Raw genomic sequence first — 19,130 nt, 5'->3', positions numbered from 1 at the left:
GGAGAAATTTTACAAAAATGCTAAAGGAAAGGAAAGAAATCAGGTGAGATAAGGACTCAGTGTTAAAGCCCACTTAAATACAGCAAAAAAGCTTGAAGCAAATTTAACCAAAAAAGCTTTGTATCCCAGCTTCTCACCTGGTGATTGTTTTCCTTGTTCATCATACTTCTGAAGAATTTCATTTCTGCTACTGATTTTATCAGCAACATATTATACTAAGAAAGACTCACCTTTAGTATTTCCCTCAATTCTCAAAGAGAAAGAAGTGGAAAGGTCTGTATTAGAGTAATCAAATTCTTATACAGAATGCAAACTGACATAGAGAAAGCCTGAAATCAGAAGAGATTACTTAATTCCAATGGGAATCTGTAATATTAATCCTGCTGGTATCTCCATCATTTTTTTTAATAAATACCTTCCATGAAAAATTAATTCTGCTTTCTACCTGTCCCCTCAAATATGCAAGCATTTGATTTTTCTGACTAAGCTTTAGCTGCATACTTTCTAATTGTTAAAAAAAACAAAACAAACAAACCAAAAGATCCCAATTATGTGGTTCATAGCTTTTTATTTTTTGACCACAGAGATGCAAATGCATCAAAGTGTATTACTTATTAAAGGCAATAACTTCAAAATTGAGCAAGTAATTGATGGCAGATAACATTTAGAGAAGAGTCTCTTCATAACAGCAGTTCAGCAAACACTTGTTGTCTTTTGGGAATGAGGCTATATGTGTATTTGCCAAGACAAACCCACAGATATATTTACTTCTTCTGCACATTTGAATATTATAAATTATTCCAGAAACATTACAAACACTCCTCAAAACAACCGAGAGAGATTTAAGGAAGAATTTTCTCTCTTATTTCCAAAAGGATATCTGACAAGTTTCAAATAATTAGGTAAATTTGTGTACCATTAAAAACCCCACACTTTATTATTTTACAACCTATTTAGAATCTTTAAGAAACCAAAAAAATTAAAACATCCCAAAAACAAACAAAAAAAAGGCCCAACCCACAAAACCATGCCCCAAAAATATCCAGTCTTTCCAGGATCTCAATTAATGAGACAACCAGTATCAAACTGGCCTTGAACCTTACAGAATGAAAATGATATGATTTGGTCTTTTCTGTGCAGTTCAATACTAATGATGTGCTAAAAATCAGATTCATCTTGATATTTTTTATTTTTTCTTTATTTTTGAAAGCACTTTCATAATGAGGTCAGGTAACCTTAAAGAGTGTCTTAAAATACAGTTTAAATTTATATTGAACTGTTTGGAATATCAGGGATTCAACTCTGTATTTTGTTTTGTTCTACTAAGGCATCGACTCCTAAAAGCATGTATTTCTGTGCACATGCATGCATGCTGCAGAATCTTCATGTCTTACCAGTTTGTGTCAAGAGATCCTTTTAGTCTGCCTTTCTCCACACCTTTCCTAATTTCTCCCTTTCCCAAACTGAATCGACTTCTTAGATAACTTTGAATAGTGCTTGTTTAATTCCACGATATAATGAAGGGAGGAAGTTGTCACCACTGACTGAAGTATCTTCAACCCCTCCACTCCTTATCCAGTAATAACATTCTAAGACTTTATTGAGATAATGAGAATACAGACAAGAGAAAGATTTAGATAGTTGACTTACTGTCCATAGTCATTTGATGAGAGGTATCTTACTTAGTAACTGACCTGAGAGCTTAGATTTGTTCTCTCATGTTTCAAAAAATGATATTATTAAAGCTTAAGTAATAACTTCTAAAATTGGAGGGCACCCACCAGGTTAGATATAATTTTAAGTTCACTAGCATCCTATTCTCAATTCTCCCTGAACTTTAGCACAAACTCGAGAAAGCAATTTAGACTTAGTTAGCCTTGGTTCACTGCAAATTACAATACTAATGCCAACCTCTCTTGACCATTCTAAGATTATACAGTCCATATGCAACATGGGGAGACTTCATAATGAATTTCATTATAAAAATGTAAAGTATTATTCAGATATTCCCTTGAAGCATCACTAAAAAATAGCTTTCTTAAATATCCTTTAGTATTTACTCCATAATAATCTTGATTAGAGAAAAATTCAATCATAACCCCACAAGAGTATTTCTCTGCAAGCAGATGACCTTTTCCTAAGTTCTGTCTCAAAGAAAGTGGCCCCCAACATGACCAGGAATATAAACTAAGGGAAACAAAAACTAAACATGGAAAAGACTTGTTTATTTGGGATAACAAAATCTTCAAACCTCAAAAACGTTTCAGGATGCCTAAAAACTACTTTTTTCCATGTATTTGTTTACAAATGTAAACATACACCAATTAGAAGTGCTTAGCAAAGATAAAGGCCAGCATACATGTGATTTTCCACTGGCAAAGTATATAAGAAGCATTTTCCAGCTGCAGGGGGTCAGAAACAGAAAAAGCAAAGACATGGTTTGACATAAGGTAAAGCAATTTAGAAACCAGAAGCACAAGCTTTTCTTTTGAGATTGTCGAAGAGCAAAAGCCATCCTCTGGAATACTGAGATTTTAATTTGGGCTTTTAAAGTAATCTATTGCTTGTTTCTCCCATTTACAATAACTCTAAGTCCAAGCCTGGCACCTCCTTACACTTAAGGCTGAAGAATCTAGTTTGGTAATAACACACAATGTTTGACACTCACAGTTTTGTGACTGTGCAAAGGTGAAGCCTTTAATCTTTGGAGCCTTTGCTCTGTCACAAAGCTATACTGAGACAGTAGAAGGAAAAGGAGACCAAAAAAAAAGAGGAAAAAATAAACAAACAGAAGGAAAACATGGAAAAGAGCAAGGAAAGATGGAAATGGATTGGCTGAACAACAACAGAATGAGGAAGGAAATTTCAATGCAATAGAGCTAAAAGGAGAGAAAAATAGTCCTGTCATCATTGTGGGAACCTGTCAGTCAGAGATCAGAAACACTTATTGTTCTGGCAGCCAAAGATTACAACCACAAAAAAGCAAGCATTTAAGTAGGAACTTCAGCACAACAAAATTTAGGGGGATGCTCTATTCAAAAAAACCTTTTTCCTAGGATAGTTTGTAAATATGAACAACTAGACTTATGAATAAACTAAGTGAGAGTTTATTTCAAGTAAATATATTAAAATGAAAATATATCACTGATTAATTCTTGAACTACATTTTAAAGATTAATATCTTGTTTAGAACTCTGAAGTTTAATTAAATATCCTGATGAGTTTTATTTTACTTTTTAAGTGTTGAGGTAATAAACTACACTAGTTTTAAAAAGTTAAATGTATAAACAAAATAGATTGGTTGTCCACTGGATCCAGAAAATAAAACAGTTCCCTTTAATGTCTATAAGAAAGGTTTCAAAGACAATTATTTCAATCCTTTGAATAGTGACTGCCATCTGAACAACATAATACTGAAATAATACTGAAAGCTTGATTAACTTGTGTAAACTGAGTCAGCATCTTCTAACTAATGTAAGGTAAACACTGAATGGATTCAATCCTTTCTACATAAAATTCTTTCCTTTACCAACTATGCTTTAAAAAAGAAAAAAATCATCCACTCAGTAAAAGAAGAGGTCTATGTATATACATCTAAATGATCAAAGGTGAATTAAGTGAGTTGCACCAAGCTTTAAACATCAGCTGGAAAAGACAATAACATGTCTCAAGCAGGAACAATAGCCCAGTTGGGATGTGTTTTATGCTGTATTGGGAACAATTTTAGTTAACCAGTATACCTAAGCCATCTGTATTATGAATAACTGATAGCATATAAATGGAAATTGAGTGGACAGGTTGATAAAATAAATATGAACTGGAACATCTATAATGTTTTGTCCATTTTTGAAAAGATGACAGTGAAGTTGCTTTTGATCAAACTGTAAATGTAAATTCCCCTAGAGCTCCCTGGAGAAGGCAAAAGAAACTCCTTATGATTCAATCCATCACGCTGTGTTCATAAGTACCTATTGAAAAATTAAAATGTTAACTGTTAAAAAATATTCATCAGCAGAAGGTTAATATCTTCCTTCATCGATATTTCTCAATTTAATTGTAAACTAAAAGTCTTATTGGGCATAGCCAGCAGTAAACTGATAATACCACCTAAATGCTCAACAGATGTCTCTAACTGGAAACATAAAATTTTAATAGTCACTTTCTTCAGTATTTAAAGACTATATTGTTATCAACATATTTTTCATAAAGGGAGTCATGCACTTCTGTCAGTTATATTTATTACACCAAGGAACACTTTATTACAATAATGCAGATATCTTCATTCCACAAGCCCCAAAGGTACTTAAAGCTAGGATTTTATTACTTGTGCCTGAGGCCAAACAAAGCTATAAACCTGCTACATTCTAATTCAAATACTGCTGGTGGGGCTTGCATTTTTGTTCCATAAATTACAATACAATGTAATTAAATACACACAGAAGTGGTAGTCATAGAAACAGTCTTACCAATTCACAAAATTTTAAGACAAATGAAAAGAAAACCCCTGATTTATGAACAATTCTTTTTACTCTGGACTAACTTATTTCCTCTCAAAAGGAATATATGTTAATATTGTCCAGCAGTATGCAATGCTGACTGCCCTTGAAGTGCTACGAAGAGCTGCTCACACTATTTACCATTATAACACCTATTCTGTTCCTGTCTAACAAGGTGCACCATCAATTGTATCAGCTTTGTGTTTTGGCTAACACTGACCAAGTGTTTCATCCAGTAGTGGATGAAATACCCAGACATTAAATGCAAAACAATTGATGTCTGTTGTGATATTGCCTTGCTTAAAATGAGAGCACAGGCAGCACTTGGAAAGCCTCACTAGAACTATCACAAGAACAGGAAGCTCTCCAGTACATTGTGATACTTGAAGCTATAAGAATTTTGAATCATAAACAGTGCAATCCCCAGAGTATTACATAAAGCACACAAGTTCTTATATCTAGCAAGACTTTATATTTTTCTTGAGAATTCTGTTCAAGTTGTGTAGTATTTTGTAGCACTTATAATCAAAAATCTATAGCTTGCTTTACTAGCACTTTATTTCTAGAAGTATTTTAGCAGTTCTTTTTATATAATTTGAAAATATCTCTGAAAAATCTTATTATTTAATATTATCTTGGTAAGACACTGGAGGGTCACAGCTAGGTTGAGATTTTCTGCATATTCCACAAACATGTAAAATAGCAGTCTGAGACACATCAGGGCTTTATTACATGTAAAATGCTTGACTGGAGTTATAGAGTGTTATCCTGACTTTTCCACATCTGTCGTAGAGATACCAGTTGTTCTTCCTGTAACTTATCAGGATGCCTAGACTGCTTTATAAACTTTCCTTGTCATGTTCACCATTTCCAAAAGAATAGAAAAAAGGGGATATGGTTGTGTTGGTGAGGAGGACTTCCCTGACATGTTTTCTGCGACTAAAGCAAGTGGTGATGGACAAAAGAAGGAATGCAGAGGACAAGTACTCTTTTAAGTGTTTTATAAAGACAAGTTTTAATGTAGAAAAAGAGAAACCACATGTCCAGAGGGCATAAATCGATGTTTATTCCTGAATGCAGAAGTATTTTACTTTTAGTAAAGTACCAGGTTTGCATGTGCTCTCAGAACAAATGAACATAGACAAGTTTCTATCACCTAGCTTTTTTTCTGAAGCAGGAACTATCCTTCATTCATATGTTCCAACTCAGTGTTCCTGGAACTTTAAAATGCAGACTACAATAGAATCAACAACTATTAATAAGAAACATCAAACAACCCAAGATTATCCATTTCCAAACATTAAACACGTCCTCAAAAGGGAATTTGACTTAGATTCAGCATATTAAAAGCAAAAATCAACATGGAACAGAGAGTGTGCCACCTGTCAGATAGAAGTTTTGCCCACTCTCTAAAGAAAATGTGCAGCAATTCTACTCATACACACAAATATTTAAGTTGCAGAACAAAAGCTGACAAGTCCCAAGAAATAACATGAATACATATGTGCAAAAATTCCCTTCTCCAGCTCTCCAAAGTAGATTTAATGAGTTCATACAGCACAGCAGGGTCAGAATAAGCAACACTGTGGTTTTCTTTAAAGCATATAAAAGGGAAGCATATAGAATCTGGAATTCAGACTCAACAGAAAAAGAACATTCCACAGCCTACTCTTAAATCCTTATCCCTGGTATCAACCAGATAATCTATTTCTCTGAAGCACAGGTCTCCTCTAGCTCATGCCCAGGTTTCTTTCTGAGAGAAACAAGAGCACAGGTAGATATGAGTAAGCCATGCCTAGTTTTACTTCTACATGGAGCTGGAAAACAGGTAATTCTACTAACTCCAGAGCTGAGGAGCTTAGTCTTCAGTGCCACAGTTCAGCTATTAAATAGAAACTTAATCTTAATTTCTAAATACCTCTTCAGACATAGAACATGTGCCAAGTAAAGAATGCTACATGCAGTATGTTAGAGATAGTCTAACAACTTCTTATAGAGAAGGAAGGTAAAAATGAACATTTCTGTGTTCTATTCTTCGCTTGGCAAAGCCCCACAGCTAACAAATATTCCTAGATTTTGATCCTATGGTTTCTCATGTTAGTAATGCTGATAAGATTGCTAGTAGACCCTTTTGATCAGTCTAACAGAACTGTTCTTTGTGGCCTATGATTTTCTCTTATATTTCCTGATTGTTCACCACCACCATTACTGTATATAAGGACACCAGGGATTACTTCCAGGGGTGGAAGTAGTTCAGCAGTTGCTTAAATTCCTGTTTCATTTTTCTTAGCTATAAGTGCACCCAGTTCCTTACATTTTTTCCAGCATATTCTTTATTTTGTATCAACATTATACGAAGATATATTCTTAGAGTAAAAATTTCTTTTAGATAATATGCCCTCATATGTAATGAGATTTTTATGAACATATCCCTGGTTCTGAACCTAATAGAGGCACTAAGTCATAATTCAGGAAGGTAAGTTTATGAGGGGAAGGGAAAGGGAAAGGGAAAGGAAAGGATTTATAAAATTAATACTGGCTTTCAAGCATTTGAAAAGAGTTCTAATTATGCTGAACATTTTGAAAACATCAAAACTGTTTTTTTAGTTAAAAGCCACCAAACATAAAGAAGAACATTGTCCCTGCCCTTTATAACTTTTTGTAAAAGAATTTCTGATTAAATATAAACAATTAAAAAACATTTAGAAAAAATAAAGCAGGCAGATCACAGTAAATCACTGTTCTAAGTTTACAGTTATTATAACTACTTGCATAGGAAAGTATCATTGCAAATATCATAATTCTCACCTTCCCTGGCTTCTAACTCCAGTATGCAAAATAATTTCACAGAAAAAAGCCACAATAATAATATTCTCATACCAATTTAAGTCTATTTGAGATTTTTGTTTGTTGGGTTTTTTTTAGTTTTATTTTCTTAATATCTTTCTTTTTTTTTCAACTGACTCTCAAGGAGTCACTAATTCAGACTTATAACCTTTTGTCTAACTTTTTCATTGGGCCTTCCCCACAGCTTGGTTATTTAACTATTCACAGATACAATCTAGCTAGCTGAGTTCAGCATTAACCCTTCACTGGCCAGCAGCTCAGAGTAGGCTACTGCCCATTGTCACAAATGTATATTACCATCTTTGCTAGTGTTCTGGTGCATTTAAGAACAAATGCTGGTATCTTAGTAACAAAACCAGGTATTATGTACTCCTATGACTGTGCTGTGCTTGCCTTTCAGATATAAGAATTGTGTTACCTAAAGTTTATTAATCAAGTGAAAAAAGAATTGCAGCTGCTGGCATCATTTTGCCATTCGACCTTTTGGATTTGACAGTGGCACATCTTGATGGTCTACTGAACTGCAGTTAACAAGCAGGAAAACATCACTACAACCAAATTCAACAATGTTGTCAAACGTAACAAAAATTTAAATTTGTGCATATTTCCAGATATTGTTAAAAATTATATTTATACCGCTCTTTGACAATAGGTGTTAAGTAACTTATGTTCTTACCATTTGTTGCATTAGGACGTGTGTGTGCTATCTTTTAACTGTCTTAGGATTTTCCTCTTTAGAAAGAACTATATATTTCACAGCTGACACAAATTTACACTGGCATCCTGGCATAGAATAAAGAGACCATCAACCTCATCCAGAAATTTGATTTGGAATACTAGCAGTTACCTCTTCCTATATGAAATAGTGTACCCTGTTGTTTTACTATTCAGTTCAAATGTTATGTAGCTTTGACTCCACAGAGAGATGGTATTTAAGAGCCAAAAGAAGCAGTATCTCTGTCCATATATCTGCTTTTTGATTTTTATCATTGCCCAAAGGCCTGCAAAAACAGAGACTCTATAACCACACAAATACACAGCAAGACTTTTCTGAGAATCCTTACTGATAACATTGAAGTTTTTTCTGTTCACTGCAGTGTACCTCATCTGTATATTACAAAATAAGTGAAATTTAATGAAGTCAAGCAATCAGAAAGGACAATGTCCTCTTTCACTATGTTAGCTATGAGTTTGGAATTTCCAATGGCCCTACTTTTTTTTCTTGTAAGATTTTGTTTCTAGGATCTTCCTGTGACAGTGCCTCGCCCAAACTTTGGCTGCCATAGCTTAAGAAAGAGTGAACCACATTTCTCTTCTAAGGTGTGTTCTCAGCCACAACTGAATTCTCAGCCACAACTGAATTTCCAGACACAAGCAAGAATAAGGTAAACAACAGGATCCCCCAAACAAACCATGATCCGCAGACATTTTTTGCTGTCTCTGGTTAATCCAAAATGCCATTCAAAACACAACAAATTTCAGTTTTTCTCCTGAAATTTACTTCTGAAGAGGCTCTGCATGATTTGTATCTCATTTAATTCACTCCAGCTGACTGCCACAAATGAGCGAGTGCCTGATCCTCAGCCTCCTGCCCCACAAAGCAAACCCTTCCTCCTAAAGTCTGTTTCATACAATTACTGTCTATTCACTGTCTATTAGTTTAGAATATCATCATAAAAAATATCTCTTACCAATATTCCACATATTATCCTAAACATATGAGTTAACTAAAGAAACCACTTCAACAATTACCATCAATCAGCATATCAGGCATGAGAATTAGGCTTCATGACACAGATTAAATTTTCATCAAGCCGTACTCAATTTTATGTTCTTTTGTGGTTTGTTTTGTTACTTTGTTTTTTTCTTAAAAAGCTGTTTTAGCAGCAGGATATAAAAAAAATAAAATAAACAACTCCTTTATGATTATTTTAGGTATTACTTTTAAAAGGACCCTTGCACAGCGATGCAATTCTTCCATTTCAAATGTTTTAGCAATGATAACATGAAATTTAATAATCCTTGAGTTATGAAGGCTTCCGTAGTCTGCGGAGATACTAGCTCCACATTACCTGTATGGATTTAGATCAGAGAATTTCACAGGGTAAAATAGTTTCAGCTGAGATTTCAGCTCCTAGTCTGCCCCCAAGTCACCCCCAAACAGCTCAACAAGCAATATCATTCTATGATACAGTTATGGTTTTAAAATAATGCAGTTCCTTTAGGCCAGGAATGTATCACAGATTTTGGTTAAAGTGGTTTTGGCATTTGATTTATAAAGCTATTCTGACTAGCTTGAGACTCTTTGAGAGTAAAAACATCCTAAGAGAGTGAAACAGTGCCCTTTTGAATTTATGAAACTAAACAGCAGGAAAGAAAGATCTTAGACTTTTCATTATTGTTATTTAGGAATAAAATTGAGATCAAAATAGACACAGGTGCCTGCAGGGTTGTTAATTCAATAAACTACATCATTCTTTTGGCACATTCTCCTAATAGGAAGATAGAAAAGCAAGTTCAAAAGAAAAGTTAATTCTGAGAAAAAGCCATATCGAAAAGGAATCTTTGAAATAATTCTCAGTCTTTCTAGGACAATGCTCAATTCAAAGATTTCTCTTTTGGTCCCCTTTTGCCAATGATCTAGTCAGTGAAGAAGAGTAAAAAAAGAGTGTAAAAACTGTGCTTGAAGATTTTCTATGCAAAAATGTGCCTACTTAGGAAAAGAGATATTTTTTTTTTCCCCCAGAAGCTTGAAAATCCATGGGGTTATCCTGCTGCAAAATTGATGCTGACAAACTCATCATTAACATGCTCAGGCTCATTTTCTCTGGTTTCAGGAGGTCCTTGAGAAGGGAGTTAGGTAGCATCGCTCTGGCCAGTGGTTTCTGAGGAGGTGAAGTTGCCATTAGGACAAGATGTTTAACAGATGCTGAAGAGAAGCTATAACTCCACAATGGTATCTATGTCTCAAAAGGCCTCAGGTCATCCATAAGTTAAGAGGAACATACTCTTGCTAGAAGGCAAAAATTATCCCCTCACTGCATGATACAATAAAAATTCAAGAGCTTAAAAAGCATCAGGTTTTGCTTCTTACTCTGTTGGAGCAGTAGGCAGCTGACCTATGTACCATCAGATCTGAAATCACTACTTATATTGAAGAGAACAAGACTTCATTCCAGCCAATGGAAACTCTTTTAGCAACTTCTTTTCATTTTACAAATAGGATTTAGAAGGCTACTTTTCTTCTTTTGAGAGAATTCTAATACCTTTTGGGTTCAAAGTGACATCTCTTGTCTTAGAAAAGGTTAGCATATTTCTTGAAAGAATCCTCTCTTCCATTGCTCTGCGGTTCATATAATTCTTTTCAGAATGTGAGTATATCGTGCAATTCTTTTCAGAATGTGAGTATAAAGTAGATAGTAAATTATCTTGTTTCTATTACTTTAATACAGCTTCCAATAAGGTAAAATGAAGCCCCTTAGACTAATTTAAGTGTGAGATTACATAATTGTGGAATAATTTTCAGAGAGATTAATTATGAACCTTGCTCATTGTGAATACAGTCAAGGAATGCAGTCAAAGGTAATGGTACCATTTTCTTCTTCTCTTACGACATAAAAAGCGATTTTTCTGTGTATCTATTTACTAATTATAAACAGTAAGCCACCACACTCAGGTTGTTGTCCTTAGTTTCTGACGGTAAAGTCTCAGCTAAAACAAAACTGATTCTGATCCAGTGTAAACCAATGCAACTACTCTGCACAGACTGAAATACCCCGACTTAGTTTCATAAAAATGGTGACTGAGTCCTTGCTGTGAAATCTGATATATCTATAGACTTAGGGGTTTAGTAGACATCACAGTGCCATAGATATGTCATAAACTGGCTTATTGATTCTAGGGATTGGACTCCTGAGTCTCTGGGTGCAAGAAAGTCATCTCTGTAGTACACCCAGGAGTCTCTCGTCTTGGAGGGTCTTGGGTCTTCAAGACTCCACAAACACGACAGGAGTCTGGGATCCCTTTGCCAATTTAGGTTCAACATTTTCAGAACACAGATTTGACTTTCTCCCAAATATACTTTTCCTAAACTTTTCTCAACTGTTTATAAACTTCATTGTGTTTGAACATATTTCAATTCCCTCTGGAAAAGCTTTAACTACAAGTTGAATATTTTTTTTCCAGATTTCTTGGAAAACAAGCCACTCTAAATGTCAATATTGTTTTATTCTTTTTAATTAAAAAATATTTTCATTTTCTGTCAAAAGAATTCACAAGTTATCTGACTTTTACTGGTCTGAAAGAAGTGAATTCCACTTTCTTACTGTTGAAAAATGCTAGCAGTTTTTTTCTTGCTTTGTCCTCTTTTCTTTTTTTGTGATAAATAAATTTTTCCCCATTGGATGGGATCAACCCAGATCTCCCACAGACACTTTACTGTTATTTAAAATTACCAAATTCCCCTTCTTTGGGGCTGTTTAAAGAGAAGATGCTTTCTGCATAGGTGCTCCCTCCATACTTATATTGACCCTCCATGGGTTAATATAAGTCATAGCACTGAGCTAACTGAGAATTCCTAGCTGCTGATAGATTTAATATCACTACTTCCATTGTGTGATCTGGAATATATAACTCTGCACTGCTTTCCATGTAGCTGTGAGCTTCCTGTCTATCCTGCCTATCCTAATGATATGCAGCAGCCACACATTTTAATTGCCACCATAAACCATCCTTTTTCGTCCATACAGGTGCAATCCAACTGTAATCCAAAAGAAATCTTCTTTCTTTCTCAAAATCTTAATGATATGAGGAATTCTTGTTGTTTATTGTGTATTCCTGAGGAGAATTCCATGTGGACTACTTAATGTGTGCCATTGGGATGCATGACCTTTAAAGAGATTCCTGGCAAAACACCTTCTGAGAAAATACCCTGTTTAAAAAAACTTTATCTTGTGACACAAATTTCTATTTTAAACGTTACCAGGAATCAGAACTTACTAATTTGTATATTCCATCATTGCAGAAAAAATGTTCTTCTACATAATTTAAGGTATGGATTATGAGATCACAAGAACCCAGTAATAAAGTCTTTTATGACACCAAACACAGAAAATTACTCCACAAAGTAAGGATAATGCAGCAGTTCTGATAAAGTTTAATGTAAAATGTTTAATGTAAAGTTAAATGTAAAATTAATTAATTTAATTAATTAAATTAAATAATTAAAATTAATCTGAATATTGATTCATATTTCGGATTTTTTTTTTATTCAGACTCTGTAACATTTCAGATAGCAACATCACTTTAATGAGAGCAATTGAAGTGGATGTGCACTGAAGAAACCATTACATTTGGAATTTTATGGGTAGAGGTTTTCCATGGCTTTAACTTGTTCATGCATATCTCTGGAGCCGACTGACTGCACTTGTGGTACTGATCTATTTTTCTATACTTTCTCAGCCAACAGAAATGAATCTCCCTACAGTTTCAGCATTCCAAGCAAACTAGAGCCCAAATTTAAAGATGAGAATGCCCTGAAAACTTTTTTAGACCTAAATCCCAAAAGGCAGGAATTTGCATATTAGTCAAGCAGCAACAGTTTTAATCCCAGCACTGCCACCTACTGAAGAGATCATTATAATAATTTTTTTTTTTTTCTGAAAGATGCACTTTAATATATAGATAAATTATTATCTCAGGAATTGGGTTACTGGATAAATGGAGTCCCTAACCCAATAAGTTATACTATACAGTCTGGCAAGATGATCAAATGACCTTAAAATATATATAAATCCAATAACAGGAATGGTGGTATTTCAGCAGTAGTGAACAGAAAAATACCAATTCACTGTGCCTGGGCCTGACTTTCTCCAATTAAAGGCAAATAAATCCCATCTGAACTGAATAATAACAGAATCAAATGCTGTTTCAAGTTAGTAAGACTTGATATTAATCAATTAATTGCCCAAAAAGGCACTCAAACTAATAAATCAATGTTCCAAACTCTGGAGGGATGAATGCAAATTGTAGCTGAACAATACTCCATAGGGGAAAAATAATTCCTATTTTCTTAAATAAGAAAATCTCAACAATAATTTATGAGTGAATCAAGCTTGATCACTCATGGACAGCTTCACCCCTGATGTACCTGCCAGTTCCCCACAGGATGCTCAGGGTACCTGCCAGTTGCCCACATATTAATGACTGATAACTCACCGTAGACTATTCCCTTGCTGCATCTGCTCCTGCATGAAACAGCTCAATTTCATGTTGGTGAACAGGTTGGGCCACACCCCAGATGAATGCATCAGAAGGTTTAATGATACTCAACACTTCCAAAACTTCTTCCTGAGGAAATGAGTCTCAATTTCCGTTGTAAAAACATGGGTAGCCAAGTGCTGGCAACAGAGGTGGAAAAGTGGCTTGTTCTGTGTGGATTGAAACAAGCATTATACAGACAACACCTGAGATTATTTTATTTTTACCTAAACCAGAGAGTGTGGCAGGGCACTGATGGCTCCCAGGGCCTGGAAGACTCCAGGGCTGGGGTGGTCCCTATGTGGTTCACCAGGAGAAGGCAGAGGGCAGAAAGTAGGAAAAGCTTTAGTCCCAGGCAATAAACACCTCCCTGGTGACAGGAATGTGACAAGGCAGGGCCAGGAGGTAAGCCTGGTTGGCAGGTTACCTGCTACCTGCAGGTAGGCCTGGTTGGCAGGGTCCATGGCCAGGCAAGGTCAGGCTGTGGGGAGCTGGAGACCAGCCCTGCTGGGGCACTGCTGGGGCAGGAGCTGATGGCCCTAGGGCTGAGAGGGGGTCCTGAGCTGTGGTGTCTTAGGTTACACTGTGAGATATAACCAAAAATATGTATTCTATCAGCATCTCGATTAGCTGTTAAAACCAGGTGGGTCGGTGTTCTTTGTCTCATCCCTGACACATCCCTGATAACTCCCTCTGGGGATATCTTCTGCCAATGAGCCATCAAGTCTTGCTGCATGACTCATAATGCTACATCATCCCATTGTGAGATGCTCTGCCCAGGGGGAGGAGCCAAGCATTCCTACCTGGATATAATCTGAGATTTGGAACACCATGGGCAGTCTTATCCACTGGATTCCAAGAGGAAGACCTGACCCTTCTATAGGATCACTGCTTCAACAGAACCACATCTGTCACTCCAGGAGGACTGCAGCCACCAGTTAATCCGACTGCTACCACCACCCTCCAACAGGCTGTCAGGCTGTATCCTGACTGTCATTTTAAGCCAGTGTTTCTGTATTACTGCCTTTATCTTAATTTTCTTATTAAATTGTAATTCTGACTTGGGATCTCCCACTGGTTTGTTTTCAAACTAGTACACATGGGCAGCTGGGGAAGGTCCCAAAGGGTGGGCAGGGACAGGTAGTGCTGGCAGCGATTCAGTGCCATGGGAGGATATTAGGTTGGCTTCTAGCAAGCCCGTTTTCCTTTGGAAGTGTTTATATTCACTGTGGTTTCTGACCACCAAACTCACAAACTATAACCTAACAAGCTGTAATCCCCCCTCAAAACACTATGAAATTGTTTAAAGATACATTCTTTCATATCCTCCCCCACCTCACCTCAAACTGAAAATTGAAAGATTACAATTAAATCTACAGCAGAAAACCAATTAACTCAAAATATGCATTGATTCTTTTCTCTATTGTTTTCTATTTATTAGTCAGCCATAGGAAGCCAAAAGCAGTGCAGCTAGCCAGGTGGATTGTTCGTTGCCCTCAGCCAGGTCTGGACAAGCTGCAGCACAGAATGACCATCTCTCAAGAAGAGCAGGGTCTTACAAGGAGGTGCAGAGCACACCAGGGGGAAACAAGAGGAAAGGGGCAGGCTAGCTGGCCCAAAACAAATTCAATAATATATTTTGATGGGTCAGGGAAAGAAACTTGTTCTTAGGAAGTAATGCTCACTTGCCACTGGCAAAGTTAGAAAGGAATTGCTCATGCTAGCTATATTTTCAACAGTTGGTAGGACTGGTGAGTCATTCACAGAGAATGAGAGGATCCAGCATAAATGGAAAGGCTGTTAGAAAGAAAAAAAACAAGTGGGTACAAAAGCCCTTGATATAAATAGAAGCAAGAAAAATAAGGAAGTGCTCAGAATTCTGCCCAGTCCATGCATTTTTGAGATAAACACACAAAATCTCACATCTGTCACCTTTACTTTCTGAATTTATTTTCCTCTTCCAACTTGGAAATCATTTGTAGAAGCTGTATTCCTTTTGCCATGGGACTCCACTGTCACATTAGACTGTGACATTTCTATGATTCTCCATCTTATCAGGTACTGTACTTGCGGGGTGCCCCGTGGCAGGAAGGAATGATGAATTTGACTCCATTTTCTCAGAAGGCTAATTTATTATTTTATGATACTATATTATAATAAAGAATACTATACTAAATTATACTAAAGAATACAGAAAGGATACTTACAGGAGGCTAAAAGATAATTATGAGAATTCGTGACTCTTTCTAGAGCCCCAATACAGCTTGGCTATAATTGGCCAATGAGTCACAATAATTCACAGTAGAAACCAATGAAACAATCTGTTTGTTTCCAATCTCCAAACACATTCCACATGTGAGCACAACACAGGAGAAGCAAATTAGTTAAGATTATTTTCCTTTTTCTCAGCAGCTTCTCAGCTTTCCAGGAGAAAATCCTAAGCAAAAGGATTTTTCAGAAAATATAAATATAACATCCAGGTATTTTTTGTATTGTATAATTTCACAGCTTCTTTCCCTCTTTTTCTCTTTACCTGCTTCTTGCTGCAAACTGACCAGATGCATTACAGGCCCTAAAACCTCATTTATTTGTTCCCTTGTTCACTCTGGATTTCTTTTTTTCTCTTTCTCCACATTTTGTTACATTTGCCTCAAGTCTCTCACTCTGTAAATCCTTCTTTTCTAATTTGGACAAAATTCTAATCTCTAACTCTTGTTCTGGTGTTTCAAGACTAGTCCCATGTTTTATATCTAATTTCTCTCCCCCATGCTCTATCTATTATTACACTAAATCATTTTCAGCCCTAGCATCACCTTCCAAAAGGATCCCTGCTTTCATTCAAGTCTGTTCTCTTCCTTCCCATGTTCTTCAATTTGTCATTTCATATCACTTCTTGTCTCTTCTGTCATATGGTTATTCTCATTTCTTCACAATTGCCTGACTTTAAGGTGCTAGAAAGATTCATGATGGTAAAAATATCAGTGAAGAAAGCACATCATTGTTTCTATTGTCAGATTAGCTGGTGCTGAAGCATCAAGATGCTGTCCAAATGTCACAGAGTATAATCATAAATTTTCTCTCCACTCAGCAAACCTCAAAGAATTAGTACTAGGGATGCCAGCTCCATATCTTTATGTCTTCACCTATTACTTGTTTCTAAGTAGATTTAAAGTGTATTCTGCATTCAGGATTTTGTAGAAATATAGCAGAGGCTCAGCCAGCCCCTAGATTATAAACCTTTGCTATGTACCCATGTGAGTACTGATAGCCAGGGGCAAAAAAATACTGTATCAAGAGAAAGTGACCCTAAAAAGTTTGTGTTGTGTCTTCTCAATATTTCCAGTGAAGGGAAAGGCTCAGTAGAATCATAAGTACACTGTGCGCCAACACCCCCCTCTGTGGCTCATATCCCATGCAGGATTTGTGTGCCTGTGACCACTGGGCCATCTCTTAAGGATTAAGGAATGGTTGTCTCCATCTGATGAAGTGGGACAGAAGAATTTTTGCAAACAAGCTTGTTTGCAAAATGACATAGCATTTACACATGAGATTTCAAGATAAAGACCAAATGCAAGAGAAGCGGCACAGTAGCGAGCAAGGATTCTGGAAGACACCACAATAAAAGAGTTCTTCCACATTCCCTAAAAACATCACTACTGGGAACATATCCAAAGTGCTGAGACACAGATTTCTCCAGCATAAGGAAAAATCCCCAACAAAATAGAGAAAAAACCCACAAAACAAAACAAACTAACAAACAAAAAAAGCAAACAAAAAACCCCCAACAAACTAGAGGAATTAGAAATTGTGAGCAGTTGCAGAGTAACAGAACATGGTGGGATAGTTCACACTGTAGTGCAATAGGTGTGAACAGATTCTTTAAGAGGCACAAGTTGGGAATGACAGGAAGACAAACTGTGCTCTATTCAAAAGAGCAGCTTGAATGTGTGGAGCTTTGCCATGAGATGGCTCACCAGCAAGCTGAGGGTTTACAGGTCTGGATCAGAGGGCGGCTAGTGAGGAAGCTGTTGTGATGATCAAGGGGTAAAATAAGATGCAGTCTTCTTTAGCTGACTGAAAGCAGCCTTGCAATCAGGAAAAAGATTAAAAAGATTGATTTGACATGGAATTAGGAATTCTAAAACTCTGCTGCAATTGAAACTGGCAGGCAACAATCAAAACCTCTATTAGTATACTAATGGGAAAACTAGAGGGGTCTTGTGATAAGGGTCTGCAGTGTTCAAAGCTTTGTCTGCTAAGACCTTTTACTGATAAGGTATGTCCTCTGGCTTTTCAGAAGAGTCTGTGAGACTGAGGTACTGCCTGCAGTAGGAAGGTATTAGTTAATGATCAATCAAGTGAATAAATTCGTTTTACAACAGTTCATGAGACTGTATGAGATAACCTGATGTTGGTAAGGAAGCTTAGCCAAAATCACCTTTCAAAACCTAGGTGATCCAGAGAGAGCCTTTGTGACTGGAGAATGGAAAGTGTCACATCGTTATTCAAAGACAAGAAAGAGAATTTGGGACATTAGAGGCTGGTCAGTCAATCTTCACTCTCAGAGTGAGGAGCACTGAACACTGCAGTCTCCTGGAAGATTATGGAGAAATCTGCATATCAAAGTCATTCATAGGCATATGAATGACAAGATGATTGGGAAAAACCACAATGAATTTACAAAGGCAAAATCACACCCAACTCATTTCCCTCTCTGATAAATCAATTGATGACCACGGCATATTATTTGTCTTGACTTTCTCATGATTTTTGCATGATTTACAATCATATCTTTGTAGCCCACCTAAAGAGATGTGAACTGGATGCATAGACTATAAGATGCTCATAAAACTGATTGGACTACAGGGTGCATGGAAAACTGGTTGAATTACAAGGATCCAAGAGTAATGGGTTGCAGTTTGAAATTATTCACTTTGCCAGAGGGTTACTAGAGGCTTTCCTCACAGACAGGTACTGGAACTGTTAACATTTCATATCTTCACTAGCTACCTGGATGACACACAAAAACACACTCTTATCAAGTCTGTGGATGAAACCAAATGTAGAGGAAGAAGATAACATGCCTAACAATAGGGTTGCTCTTCAGTGAGGCTTTAACTGACTGGGACTTATGAAAATTCAGGAAGTTCAACAAAAACAATTAGAAATCCTGAAATCTGGAGTGAAATAACCATGTGCAGCAGTATTGTCTGGGACTCACTGGATAGAAAGGTTTTGAAGAAAAAAAAGAAAAAGAAAAAAAGAGATCCTGAGGTTAAAAACTTGAACACCAATCAATAGTTCAGCTTTGAAGTAGTAAATGTTTATTGAAGAGTGGGATATATTAGCAAGAACATAGCCAGCAGATCGAAATCCTCTGTATTTGGCATTTGTGACCACATTTAAAGTCTCTTGCCCAGCTTTGGTTTCCCAGTACAGGAAAAGTAGCGACACTGGGGAACAAGCCTAATGGAGGTAAATCAAGATAGACCCTAGAGAGATTTTTTAATAGGTCATTAAATGTATTCT

Source organism: Molothrus aeneus, chromosome 1 (assembly GCF_037042795.1).
Source record: "Molothrus aeneus isolate 106 chromosome 1, BPBGC_Maene_1.0, whole genome shotgun sequence".
Lineage (NCBI taxonomy): Eukaryota > Metazoa > Chordata > Aves > Passeriformes > Icteridae > Molothrus > Molothrus aeneus.
Note: the sequence above shows the minus strand (reverse complement) of the source record.